The following is a 13,688-nucleotide window of genomic DNA, read 5'->3' as shown; positions in this document are numbered from 1 at the left end:
GATGTGCAGGTTGGGTGGATTGGCCATGCTAAATTAACCCTTAGCATCTGTGGGATTAGCATAGTATATACATGGGGTTACGGGAGAAAGGGCCGGGGTGGAATTGTTGTTGTGCAGGCTTGATGGGTTGAATGGCCTCTTCTGTTCAGAGAATCTCACAGTGGCCCATTGTGTTTGCACGGACTCTTTAATAGAGTATCCTACCCAGGCCTTCTTCCCCCCACCCTCTCCCCGTAACCTCACACAGTTTCCCATGACTAAATCCATCTAAGCTGCACATCTTTGGACACTGGGGGACAATTTTGGCATGGCTAATCCACCTATGCCTGCACTGTAAGGGACTGAATGATTGCAACTAGCTGAAAGCCCTTTAAAGCCCACATGGTGTCATCCGTGAGCAGGAGGCAGTGTCATCATTCCACAGCGTTATGCCCCCATAACCTAACAATCCCGATTGACGGAACGATGAGCAATTCCTCCAAAAGTAGGGAAGAAAATGCCTCTCAAGTCATTCTTTTCCAGGTGTTCAGTCCAAAGTACTCTGATGGGTGACTTTGATCTGGCCAGAAGGGAGCTTTGGAGGAGAGCTCCAAATTAAATTCCAATTAAAATATTTGGGGAGGGGGTGAGGGGGAAAGACAAGAAAAAAATAATCATAATAACTGCATGGCTGCAGACAGCGGCTCTGCAATGCAGCTTTAAATTGGCTGGGTGTGTTTTCCTTGTGTGACCATTAAGAAGCGACATCTCAGCCCTTCATCAGCTCACATTCTTCACATTCCACATTTCTGATGTCACGAGGCACAGATTTTTTTTCTCTTTGCAGCAGCCCCCCCCCCCCCCCCCCGCAACTAAATCTGACCCAAAGTTATTTCATCGAAAATAAGTAGTCTCGGTTTACAAACTGGGTAGGGGGTGGGGGGGAAAGAGAAAAAAAACAGAAAAGAATTGAGTGGAAAGTTGCGGGGGGAAGGAAAGAAGCAAGTTGGCGACAGAGGGGGCTGCCGCTCTCTGGCAGCTGCTGGAGCACAACAAACAAACAAGCAGCAAAAGGAAGCAAGGTTAGGAGAAGGAGGAGGAAAAGAAGAAAGTTTCACCAAACAAAAGTAGTTCTTGAGCGGATGAGGTAAGGCTGTATAACTTCAAAGACTTTTTTCTGGTGTGGGGTGGTTGAGCAGCCCAGCTCCATTTAGACGAGTGGATCCTTTAATCCAGAGCGGGATTTTTTTTTACAGTGCCAGTCTTCTCCACTTGGAAACTTTTTTTTCGGGGGAAAAAAAGAGAAACACATTTGGAAAGTTTGACGGGGTGTGCTTATGAATGGACTAAGTAGACACTGTAAAGACATGTAAACAGGTAAGGTTAGCTCCATGAGTTTGTCTTGTCTGTCTGAGTGTGCTGGAGTTTTTGGGGTGGGTGAAGGGGAGAGATAGGTACACACCAGAGGGAGGAAAAGTCACCCTTTTATTCGATCCCAAGTTTTGCACCCGTCCTGGAGCGGTTTGAAAGAGCAAGTCAGACATGCCGATTAAAGGGAGGCTGTCTGTTTAACTCCTCGGCAGCTCCTTTCTTTCTCTTTCAGCCTTTCCTGGAAGGGAAGGGAGGAGAGGTGAGGGGAGAGGGGCTACAAGCCAAGGTAAGACAGCCTTTGACTTTAACACATTTATATTTAACTCTCCACAATGCCTGGAATCTCTGGCCCGCGTGCAAAAGAGAAAGCTGACTTCAGTCCGGGCTTTGTTGCAGTATTTAAAGTGACCGTCTCGCGTTTGGATGGGTCAAATCTAGAGCAAATGTGAAAATGCCTTGTCTTCTGAAGCGCCACTTTTAAAACTTAATTCTTTACTGGGGGCCGGGATGGGCATTTTTTTTGTCTGGAAATGTTACCAAGCTGATTTTCTTTAACACTTTAAACTGAGCTGAGTGATAAAAAGGTGACGACTCTTTGTGCAGGACGGGGATGACCTAATTATAAGGAATTGTTCCGGACGAAGGGTTCAGATGATATCCCAAACCCTGAAAGCAAGATTTGAAATGGGGATGTAGGTTTGGTATCTGGTGCCTGATTTCAGAGATTGGGTTGTTTCATAAAACGATGGCTTTTTGTTTCAAGTTGGCTTCTGTGCCGTTGCAAACGGGGTTGTTTTCCTGGTGGAAGTATTGGAAACAAAGGATCATGCTGACTGAGCTAGCACTTCTTGTCACAGAACTTGGGAGTTTTAACACCTTATAAATATCCCAGCACGTTTTAAACGTGTTTTATGCGTGAAGTGAAACCTCTGACTATAATTTCACACTTTTATACTGTAGCTACAACTTTGCATTTTTTCAACATGCCTTTTTAAATGGATTAAAATGTTTTAAAAAAAAGTCTGAGACATTCGGTGCATTCAGTCACGATAGTATATGCAATCTGATCCGAATTGCCACTTGTCCCCTGATCCACTTTATGTAGTGATCAACTGTAATGGACTTGCAATTTGAAACATATGACCCGTGGGTATGCCCGAGTTCAAATTCAGGGGAAATTTGTGATGTAAACATCAGACTAAATTAACCTTGGGTTAATGCTGTCACATCTTCAAAGCAGGTCCAGTGGATCGAGGAATCCTTGGCTTGCAAGATGGTAACCCTTTTATTATGAAAAAAACAATTGGCCATTGGACCGAAACAAAGATCAAGAGCAGTGGGCAATCTGATCGTTATGTGTATTGGAATTGTATTTCAGAAGTGTTTGTGATAACTTTGCCTCTTTGCACTACAGGTTTACTTTAATGTTTGCTATTCTGTTGGATGATCTTATGCTTTGATAGTTTCTGTTAAAGGTTCATTGTTTAAAATTATAATACAATGTTTTTTGTTTTCTTGGCTTTCTTGTGAAATCTAAGGGATCCAAAGCATAGTTGGCTACGTTACAACAGTGACTGCATTTCAAAAGAACTTCATTGGCTATAAAAGCACATAGTGGTGGTCATGAAAAACACTTTTTTTTTAGAAATAAATATTCAATATCTTTTTAAACAAATTTATAGGTCTATTTGGATAAGTTTTCCCTTTTCAGATTTTCACTTACCTAACCTCATGCCTGAAACCCAAGGATATATGCAAAACCTGTTCCTGGGCCATCACCAGTTCAGCCTCCAGTAGGCATTAGAGACCACCCAAGTATGAGTCGCCAAGTGGACTCTCCCTTACTTGGATGCTCAAATATCTAGTTAGCAACTACTTGGTCAGTGCATCTCAGACACGGAACCTAGAACTTGGAGATCATCAAGTGCTCAGTGGCAGCACTCTTGCCTCTTGAGTTGGATGGTGTTGGGTTCATCCCCTATCCCAGAGAGTTGAACACAATCTAGATTAACACTGGGACAGTTCCTTCCACTTCCACCTAGAAGAACAAGAGCAGCAGACTCATAGGAACACACTGCCTGCAAGTTCACCTCCCATGTCACACACCATCCTGCAGTGGAACTGTATTGCTGTTCTTTTGTCATTTGCTGGTCAAGATCCTGGAGCTCCTTCTCTAATAGCACTGTGGGTATATCAACAACACACAGACTTCAATGGCTTATCAAGGTGACTCACTATCACCTTCAAGGGCAATTGGGATGGATAATAAATGCTGGCCCTGAAAATTAGACTCAGATAAAGTAGTATTTGGATATGATGTCCTTTTGATGACATATAGACTGATGCTCCATTTACCCTGTCTAGCAGATAGAAAGAGTTCAATGGCATTATTCGAAGAAGATAATGTCTGCAAATTGCTGCGTTTCCCACATTACAATAGTGATTATACGTTAAAGGTACATATTTGGTGGTACAGTGTTTGGGATATCCTGAGGACTTAAAATGTGTGATAAAAGTGCATGATCATGGAGTTCAGGTGATGCTAGCCAGTCTACACTGAATCCAAGGTGGCCTTGATAATGTGTTAGTGGACTTTTTGTAAATTACTGCATCTTTGTCAAAATGTTGCTCCTGCAATGAAGCCAGGTCTTTCTAAGATAAAAGCAAATAACTGCAGGCCCTGGAATCTGAAACAAAAACAGAATGCTGGAAAAGCTCAGCAGGTTTGATGGTATCTGTGGAGAGAAAATAGAGCTAATATTTCGAGTCTGGATGACCCTTCGTCAGAGCTCAATGCAACTGAAGAATGAAATAATTTTATTTATATCAGCGCCTTTCATGACTTCAGGGCATCCTAAAAAGTTTTATAATCAGCAAAGTATTTCTGAAGTGCCATTAAACTTGTAATGTGGCAAATTTTGCAGGCAATTTGTAGCTAGCAAATTTCCACAGGCAGTAATGTGGAAATAACCAGATAGAATGGGAATGAACCACCATTGAAATAGAATTCCTTGCCCCGCCCCTCCCTGTAACACTGGGCACTCAACCCTCTTGAGATATCTACACTTCTGTAATTCTGGCCTCTTGAGTTTTCCTGATTTTAACTCACCCAACATTGGTAGATGTGTCTTCAGTTGCAAAGGCCCTGAACCCTAAAGTCCACCCCTAAAGTTGTTCATCTTGTTACCTCCTTCCTTTCAGATGTTCTTTAAAACCTACCACTTGGCCACGTTTTGGTCATCTGCCCCATGTACCTTTGTGTTTGGATGTCAAAATTTATAATGCTTCTATGAACAGCCTTGGGACATTTTATTACCTTGAAGTTGATGTATAAATAATTGTTGTTAAACTTCTGCCAAAAGTAATTTTCAAATTTTTGTATTTCAAATATTTGCATCTTTGAGCACATTTCCTTCCAGGCAGCAATGTAGATTCATTGTGGGTGAAAAAAGGCTGCATAATTGAAACATTGGCATGGAGGTAGAGGAGCTACTACTGAACTGAGCTATTGAATTATAATTCAGCCAAATGCCACTTTCCTGTAACCAAGCACCCTTGGTACCAAGGAAGGGACTGCTCCCATGGCACACAGCTAGATAGTACCACACATCGGGATGTACAACAATGGTCCAGGTGAATTAACAGATTTGAAAGCCCTTACTGAACACTTCTTATTGGGCAAGACCTTGGAGGATGTTCTCCAAAACTCTTTGGAAAATGGCACATGCTGACGAGCAAAAAGGCAAGCAGGTTATGGGAGTCCCTTTGGATTGATGGTTATATATTTCCAGGGGCAGTCATTCAATTCAAACTGAAGATAGGCATGCCTCATGTTTAACTTGGAGAATGGTGTGCCACATTAGTAGGTGGCAAGACAATCTTTAATTCAGGGCAGGGGGTACTTATTGCGTTTGGAGACCCAATTGAATGTTAGTTTTTAGTCCCCATAGAGATGAGCTGATTTGCTGGACTTGAGAACAAGGACTAAGGGGGCAGCTCATTCCACAAATTGCACAGGCCTTATTCTAGATTTGTAAGGTGCCCTCATTCAGTTTCCACCTTCTCCGGTATGGAATATGGGACTGGATATACCTAGATGTAGCTTTGGGGTCAACATAGATCTTGGCCTTGGCTACTTTTATTTTTCCCAAGTCTTCTTGGAAGCCTCCAGAATATCTATTAATAACAGTCTCCCTACACCTAGCCTGAAGATCTCCAACCAGTTCAGTTGGCTCTGTGGAGCCAATCTCCTCAAAAGGCTTGGTCCATGCTGCCATACAACCATGAGTGGGAGGTGAGCTCATTGCTGCCTGTAAGTTTTTGGAGCCATTGTGATACCTTTTAGCTGTAAACATTTCCCCATGTGGATGGCTAATCTGGCCTTACTACCTTCAATCTCAGGAGTTGGATGCCAAATTGGAGATGCTTATTCTCCAGTAACAGGGACTGCAACTCCTGTGTCCACCTTCAACTTCAAGGGATGACCATTCACTAGTAATTCTACCATTATTGGGATAAATTTGATGATTCAGTTGTAGTATCCCTGTCTCTGAAGGAGGGAGATGGTCTACTCCTGCTCCTATTTCTTATGTTCTTATGAATACCTGTATGGTACAGACAGGTACTGGCCTCTGCTTTCTCTCTTGACAGAATGTATTTTGCCTGTTCCTGAAACTTCACCTTGGCTGTGTCATTTGACTTGTCATATTGTTGTCTGGTAATTGTACCTTTCTCTAGTATGTTGCCTAATACTCTAAGGGTTGTCACTACCTTTCCTTGACTGACAGGTAATGACAAAGGGACCCTTTAATACGTGGTTTACACAAGCATTCTCCACGAGGACTGACTATATGAGATCTCTTCCCCCTAGTTGAAAGACGTTACTGCCTGATGCATCCTGTCATTCCTGAGCCCCTTTGCATTCTCAAGTGGTTAGATCATTTATGCCAAATATCAATCCCTCTTGTAACATCTCATAAGAGGCGGTCCAAATTCCCAATATTTGGCCAATTTCCACAACTAAGCCAAGACCTCAGCAACAGGTACCCCAAGAGTTCTCCCAGCCATATTGAAACAGTGCCACTGGAGGGTCACCAAGGGCTTTGAGTAGCAATGATTTTTACCAGGTCTACGAGTTCATTAAAAGATTTTGAGATGGGGCATCCAGATAGGTCAGACTTCTTCACATTAAAGTCATTCTTCTTCTTTAATGCTGTTAGTACAGAAGACGTAACGTATGCATGCACTCAGTTTACTGGCGTATATCCCTGCTGGTGTTATGTGGTTCATTTTTCACAAAAAGAGCCACAATGACTTTTACCTACTGAAGAAGATTCTTGACCGACGGAGGTTGTCTGGAAGAGGGAGAGGGAAAAAAAAATTCCTTGTTGCCAGTGTAGTATCATAGCATCTCTGTAGTACAGAAGCAGGCTATTTAGTCTATCGAGATTGCACTAGCAACAGTCCCACCCATAATCCTTGTATTTACCCTGCTCATCCCCTGACACTTAAGGGGCGATTTAGCATTACAAATCCTGCTAACCTGCACATCTTTGTAGTGTGGGAGGAAACCAGAATACCTGGAGGAAATCCACACAGACATGGGGAGAACATGCAAACCCACACACAGATGGTTACCTGATGCCAAATTGAACCAGGATACCTGGTGCTGTGAGGCAGCAGTGCTAACCATTCTGTAATTCAGCCAAATGCCAGCTTCCCGTAACTAAACACCTTTTTATTCTGTACCAAGGAAGAGACTGTTCCCACAGTTCACTACAACAATGGTTTGGGTGAAGTAACAAGTTTAAAAGCCCCTGCTTAATTCTTTCTTTTGGACAAGCTTCTGCCTGCTCAATAAGGGAGCTTATACTCCATGAAGCCTACAGGGAGATCTATTGACAATCCTTCGTGCCATCGTAACACCAACTTTCCTAAATCAAATGCCTGATAAGTAAGCTCCAAACCATACCACCCTGATTTGAAAAAATGGCCAATTTAAGTATCTGATGAACATTTTAGTGCAGAATGGCGTTACAGACTTTGCCTTTCATTTGAAGGAAGTAATTGCTTTGCAAGTTGAATTTTCAGGTGTTTGTGCCAGTGGAATAACGTGAGTTACAGTGTTTTACACTGTGCAGGGCACTCGGGTCTGACAGTGAACCAGGAGACCTTCACCTGCCCCCCACCCATCATCAGCAGCATTGCTAACCTACACCAACACAGGCTGCTGGCATCAGGACCCTCCCAATGGGCCCCACTCCCATTAGGCCTCATCCTGGGCACTGCCCTGGCAACTTGTGCCAGGTGGGCACTGCAGCTGCCATTGCCTGATGGGCACTACCCAGTCATCGACTACCTGGGGGCCGGTGTGAGGCCTCACTGTCAAGGGGGGAAGCATCTGGGCAAGGAGAAGCAGCCGTGCCAAACCAGTAGGTGGGTGTTAATGTGGGCAATCCTATGTTAATAGGCTTTTCCCCCTTTTTGGGCACAATGCTGTTCTCACCAGTAAAGAGGGGCCCTGAAAATAATCCAGTTTGCACCTGGCATGGATTGGATTTTTTGGCATCTCATGCTATCTTCCTGGCTAGCCACCCCAATCGTCCGGTGCGGTGAGCCAGAAAGATTGCACCCGAACATCTACTTATGGATTCCAAAAATTGTTTGTTTTCCTGGGGATACATTTGGCTGGGGATATGTTTGGCTATGTTGACAAGCAGTTTGCTTCTGAGGGACAAGATTTACGAGCATTTGGAGAGGTTTGACATGATCAGGAATAGTCAGCATGGATTTGTCAAGGGCAGGTCGTGCCTTACGAGCCTAGTTGAGTTCTTCAATAATGTGACTGAACACATTGACGAAGGAAGTGCTGTGGACGTGGTGTACATGGACTTCAGCAAGGCGTTTGATAAGGTCCCCCATGCAAGACTTCTTGAGAAGGTGAGAGGGCATGGGATCCAAGGGCCTTTGGCCTTGTGGACCCAGAAATGGCTTGCCTGCAGAAGGCAGAGAGTGGTTGTGGATGGGTCTTTTTCTGAATGGAGGTCAGTCACCAGTGGAGTGCCCCAGGGATCTGTTCTAGGACCCTTGCTGTTTGTCATTTTCATAAATGACCTGGATGAGGAAGTGGAGGGATGGGTAAGTAAGTTCGCTGATGACACGAAGGTCGGTGGTGTTGTGGATGGCCTGGAAGGATGTCAAAAGTTGCAACAGGACATAAATAGGATGCAGGACTGGGCGGAGAAGTGGCAGATGGACTTCAACGCGGATAAATGCGTAGTCGTCCATTTTGGCAGAACCAACGGGATGAACGAGTACACTATCAAGGGCAGGAGTCTTAGTAGTGTTGAAGAGCAGAAGGATCTTGGGGTCCGGGTCCACAGGACTCTTAAATCGGCCTCGCAGGTGGAAGAGGTGGTCAAGAAGGCGTATGGTGTACTGGCCTTCATTAATCGAGGGATTGAGTTTAGGAGTCAGGAGGTAATGCTGCAACTTTATAAAACCCTTGTCAGGCCTCATTTGGAGTACTGTGCGCAGTTCTGGTCACCTCACTATAGGAAAGACGTAGAAGCTATTGAAAGGGTACAGAGGAGATTTACAAGGATGTTGCCTGGACTGGGAGGCATGCCTTATGAAGTTAGGTTGAGGGAGCTGGGTCTCTTTTCCCTGGAGAGACGAAGGTTGAGAGGCGACCTGATAGAGGTTTATAAAATGTTGAGAGGAATGGATAGGGTGGATTCTCAGAGGCTATTTCCCCGGGTTGAAATGGTCGCTACGAGAGGACACAGATTTAAGGTGCAGGGAGGAAAGTACAGAAGTGAAGTTAGGGGTAAGTTTTTCACTCAGAGGGTGGTGAGTGAGTGGAATCGGCTGCCGTCAGTGGTGGTGGAGGCGAACTCGCTGGGGTCTTTTAAAAGACTTCTGGATGAGTATATGGGGTTTTATGGGATTGGGGGTTATAGATAGGTGTTGATGTGATCGGCGCAACTCGTGGGCCGAAGGGCCTGTTTGTGCTGTAGTGTTCTATGTTTTAGCAGCACTGCTTTGGCAAGCTTTTGCTGTTTTTAGTTGCATGAAGTTAAATCCCATGTTTAGCCATTGGGAATCTGAACCAATTCCATTTAGTCCTTTCACAATGTCATAATAATTACACTTTGTATTTGTTGTAACCTGGAGTATAGATTAATTTTAATGTATTAATTTCAAAACCAAATGTTAGTGATTCACTATTAAATTACTGGTCAGTATGCAAAATTCCAGATTTTATAATTTGGAATTACACCCAGATACAATGTGAATAGACTAGAAATATGTCTTTCCTAATAACCATGCTCAGAAATAGAGTAGGCAAACCATATAAGTACTAAATTGGGAGGCAGCTGAGACTAATCTTTTTTTTAAAATAGCTGCAGCAAAGATGGACTTGGATATGAATTATAAAACTTGCACTGTTCATTCTCAGTTATTGGTGAGACCTTTTAAGCATAATGAAGGACAGATGGGCGTTCAGTTGTTGAGGGTTTTGTTTTCTTTCGTTTGCCTCTGTGATGCTTCTGCAATCAATATTACCACATTGTGGAATAGCCGATCAATCACCTGATTCGCTGGTCTGCCAAACGCCCTTGTACAACTTCAATGGCAGACATAAGAGTAATGGTCAAAGAATGCTCCTCAAACAAGCCAACCACTGTTCTCCCATAATGATAACTAAATGCCGCATGCTCTCAGCCTATTGGCAGCCTCTGCAGTGTTGATCTAAGTAAATTGCTGATTTGAAATTAATACAGCGCTTACTTGTTTTAACAGGTACAGTAACCAGTTGGTGCTACGTTCAGCATTTGCTTTGTTCATCAGCGGATAAGTCTAGGTCTTAATTGATTTTGAAATTGGAAATCTGCACTGTTGTTCTTCTAGGGGTGAAGCTATGCTGACTTTAATATCTGTAACCAAAGGTTGGCATTCTAGTAAATTTTTTTATTGTTCTCTTGGACCACTGGCAGGTGTGCTAATTGCAGCTGTGTGTGTTTCTGGGAGAAGCAGCAATATCAATTATTACTTTAGCTGTTTTAGTGCAAGTTGATATCCTGTATTGAAGGAGAGCTGCAGGTGAGACCTGAGATAGAAAGAATCTGGACCCTCAGAATACAGAAGGGCAATCAGCACTGAAATTTAGTTAATAATCTGAATTTTGATTATCCACCTGCTGTCAGAGTTGAATCTAAATAGTTGCAACTCAAATCTCAATCAGCATTTGATATTTTAATATTTGTGGAATGCAAATTGTGCCACTAATTGAAAGCACAAATACTGTGTCATGTCAAAATGGTAAAAGTCCCCAGTGTCTGTAGTCGATTGGATATGTCTTAATTTTCAAGGCTTCTGGAATGAACTGCAGCTCAGAATGTTTTGGCAATGACTACAAGATCATAAGGAACAGGAACAGCCGTCCATTGAGTCTGCTTTGTGATTCAATAAGATAACTGGCTGATCTGAATTTAGTCTTAACTCCACCTTCCTACCTGCGTCCCCATAATCCATGATCACTTCCTCCCCCTTAAGATTCAATTCTATGTAATTTAGATTTTAATGACCTAGCCTTCACTGTTCTCTGGATGTGTAAGAGAGTTCCAAAGACTTAGAATTCTATGAAAGAAGAAATTCTTGCTTATCTCCATTTTAAATGGGAAACCCCTTATTTTTAAGCTGAGGCCCCTAGTTTGAGATTCTCCCATGAGAGGAAACCTCCTCCTATATGTCTACCCTATCAAGCCCCCTCACCTTCCACGTTTCGATAAGGTCACCTCTCAGTCTTCTAAATTTCAATGCGTACCTACACTTTTCTCATAAGACAGACCCTTCGTTGTAGGAATCACCTAGTGAACCTACTTTGAACTGCTTCCAGTGCAGGCATATCCTTCCGTCAGTAAGGAGTTCAAAACTGTGCACAGTACTTTAGGTATGGCCTCACATATGCCCGATGTAGTTGTGGCAACTCTTCCCTACATCTATACTCCCTCCCCTTGGCAATAAAGGTCAACATTCTGTTTGCTTTTCTAATTACTTGCTGAATCTGCATGCTAATTTTTTTTATGATTTATGTACAAAAAGACTCAAATTCCTCCATACACATCTCTTTCCATTTAAATTATATTTTGTTTTCTTGCCAAAGTAGACAACCTCACCTTTATATTCTTCCTGCCAATTTTTTGTCCATGTACTTAACCTTTATCTATATCCCTTTGCAGGCTGTTTATATCCTTGTCACAACTTGCTTTCCTCCTATTTCTATATCATCAGCAAATTTGGCCACAGGTGGGTTCCTTAATCTTAGCCATTAATATAGATCGTAAATTGTTGAGAACCCAGCAGTGATCCCTGTGGCATTACACTATACAGTTTGCCTACCTGAAAGTGATCCATTTATCCAAACTTTGTTTCTTGTTCTTTAGTCAATCTTCTATCCAAGCTATCACCCCCAATAACATGAGCTTCTATCTTGTGGCATTTTATCAGATGTCTTTTGTAAATCAAAACTCACTACATCTACAGGTTCCCCATTATTCACTCAGCTTGTTAGATCCTCAAAGTACTCTAGTAAAATTGATAAATACAGCTTCCCTTTACAAAAACTGTTAACTCTACCCAATTGTATTTTGATTTTCTAAATGTCCTACTACTACCACTTTAAGATTGGATTTTATTATTTTCTTAATAGATGATGGACTAACAGGCCTACTAATTTTTTTCTGAATAGTGATATTTTGCGGTTTTCCAATTCGCTGGGACCATTCCAGATTTCCAGTTTACTAAGACTGGTCCAGAATCTTGGACATTTTGGAAGATTACAACCAAAGCAGCCACCTTTTTAGACCATAAGACGCAGGCCAGCGGATTTGTCAGTCCCATCAATTTTCCTAATGCTTCTTCTACAGTGATTGTTTTCAGTTCCTCCCTCCCATTTGCCTCTTGATTTATTTAGTCTTTTTCTATCTTCTGCTGTGAAGCCAGATACAAAATACTTGTTCAAAGTCTCTGCCATTTCATTGTTTCCCATTATTAATCCTCCTGTATCATCCTTTAAGGGGCCAATACTCAGTTATTTGCCCCCTTTTTATATACTTCTACTGTCTTTATGGTTCTTGTTAGTTTTCTCTCAAAGTCCAAAATCTCTTTGCTCATTAATTTTTTTAGTCATCTTTTGTTAGGACTAAAAATTTCCCAATTTTCTGGGTTACGGTTAACCTTTACACGTATTTACCCTGCTGGTCCCCACCAAAGGCAATTTAGTATGGCCAGTCAACCAAACTTACACATCTTTGGAGCGTAGGAAGAAACTGGAGCGCCCAGAGGAAACCACGCATACACAGAGGGAAACATACAAACTCCACACAAACTTGGATCTTGGCTCTGTGCTGCAGCAGTGCTGGCCACTGCGTCTCTAGTAGTCATGGAGCATAAAAAAAAGGAGAACCATGCCTTACATTATTACACCACCGGTGCATCGTAGCAGCATTGTGCACCATCCACAACATGCACTATAGCAACTAACCAAAGCTCTTTTGACACCACTTTCCAAACCCGCAACCCTACCACTTAAGAGGGCAAGGGAAGGAGACACCTTGGACCACCATCACGTTTAGTTCCCCTCCAAGCCGCACCACCATCCTGACTTGGAACTATATCAATGTTCCTTCACTGTCACTGGGTCAAAAGTCCTGGAAATTTCTCCCCAACAGCACTCTGGATATACTGACGCCTGATGGGTTGCAGTAATCCAAGAAGGTGGCTCACTATCTACCACCACCTCAAGGACAATTAGGGATTGGCAACAATCAGCTAACGAAGGAGACTATTAAAAATTAAGAATCTCCGCGGATGGGCAAGTGCATTTTTGATAAGTACTATTTCAGGCAGGTTACTTTCAAAGCATTTTAGTGAGAAAATTGGCTTGCTAGATCATTTACATGACCTTGCTACGTGGTATTGACGTAACTATGTGAAGAGCTATATTCCACATCGAGAAACATCCATTTCACTGTATACTCAGTACAGTGTTATCAATAATAACATGAAGAGAATGGCACGGTTCAGCCCTATCACAACTTTGATAGTTAATCTGATTTCTATGATTTGACATTGTAGTTAAAAAGTAAGGTTGAGCTGGATTCAAAAGCTTTAGAAGTATAGGATGTGTGTAGTAGTGAATAAATGTATAGATGGTTGAATAATTTGATTTGTTACACTTTAATAACTACTTAGCAGACCGGAATAAATAGAGAACGGTTACAACATAGTGACAACTCATTTGGCCCAGGCATTCAATATCACCATTTAACCTA

General features: G+C 42.5%; 1 protein-coding gene across 3 annotated transcripts in view; it reads left to right on the top strand.

Moving 5' to 3' along the window:
- Positions 1-933: 933 nt before the first annotated feature.
- The window catches only part of LOC145350972 (tyrosine-protein phosphatase non-receptor type 14-like), a 217,069-nt gene continuing 204,314 nt past the window's right edge, over positions 934-13,688 (top strand). For 2 of the 3 annotated variants that reach the window (XM_080200523.1, XM_080200520.1), the window contains exons 1-2: positions 934-1,126; positions 1,236-1,356. The gene's annotated coding sequence lies outside the window, so the exon portion shown is untranslated. The remainder of the gene's footprint in view (positions 1,127-1,235; positions 1,357-13,688) is intronic. The other variant, XM_080200521.1, reaches the window with a different exon arrangement.

The sequence above is a fragment of the Carcharhinus amblyrhynchos genome, chromosome 12 (genome assembly GCF_965287045.1).
Source record: "Carcharhinus amblyrhynchos chromosome 12, sCarAmb.v2.hapA, whole genome shotgun sequence".
Taxonomy (NCBI): domain Eukaryota; kingdom Metazoa; phylum Chordata; class Chondrichthyes; order Carcharhiniformes; family Carcharhinidae; genus Carcharhinus; species Carcharhinus amblyrhynchos.
Note: the sequence above shows the minus strand (reverse complement) of the source record. Positions and strands in the feature narration are given on the sequence as shown.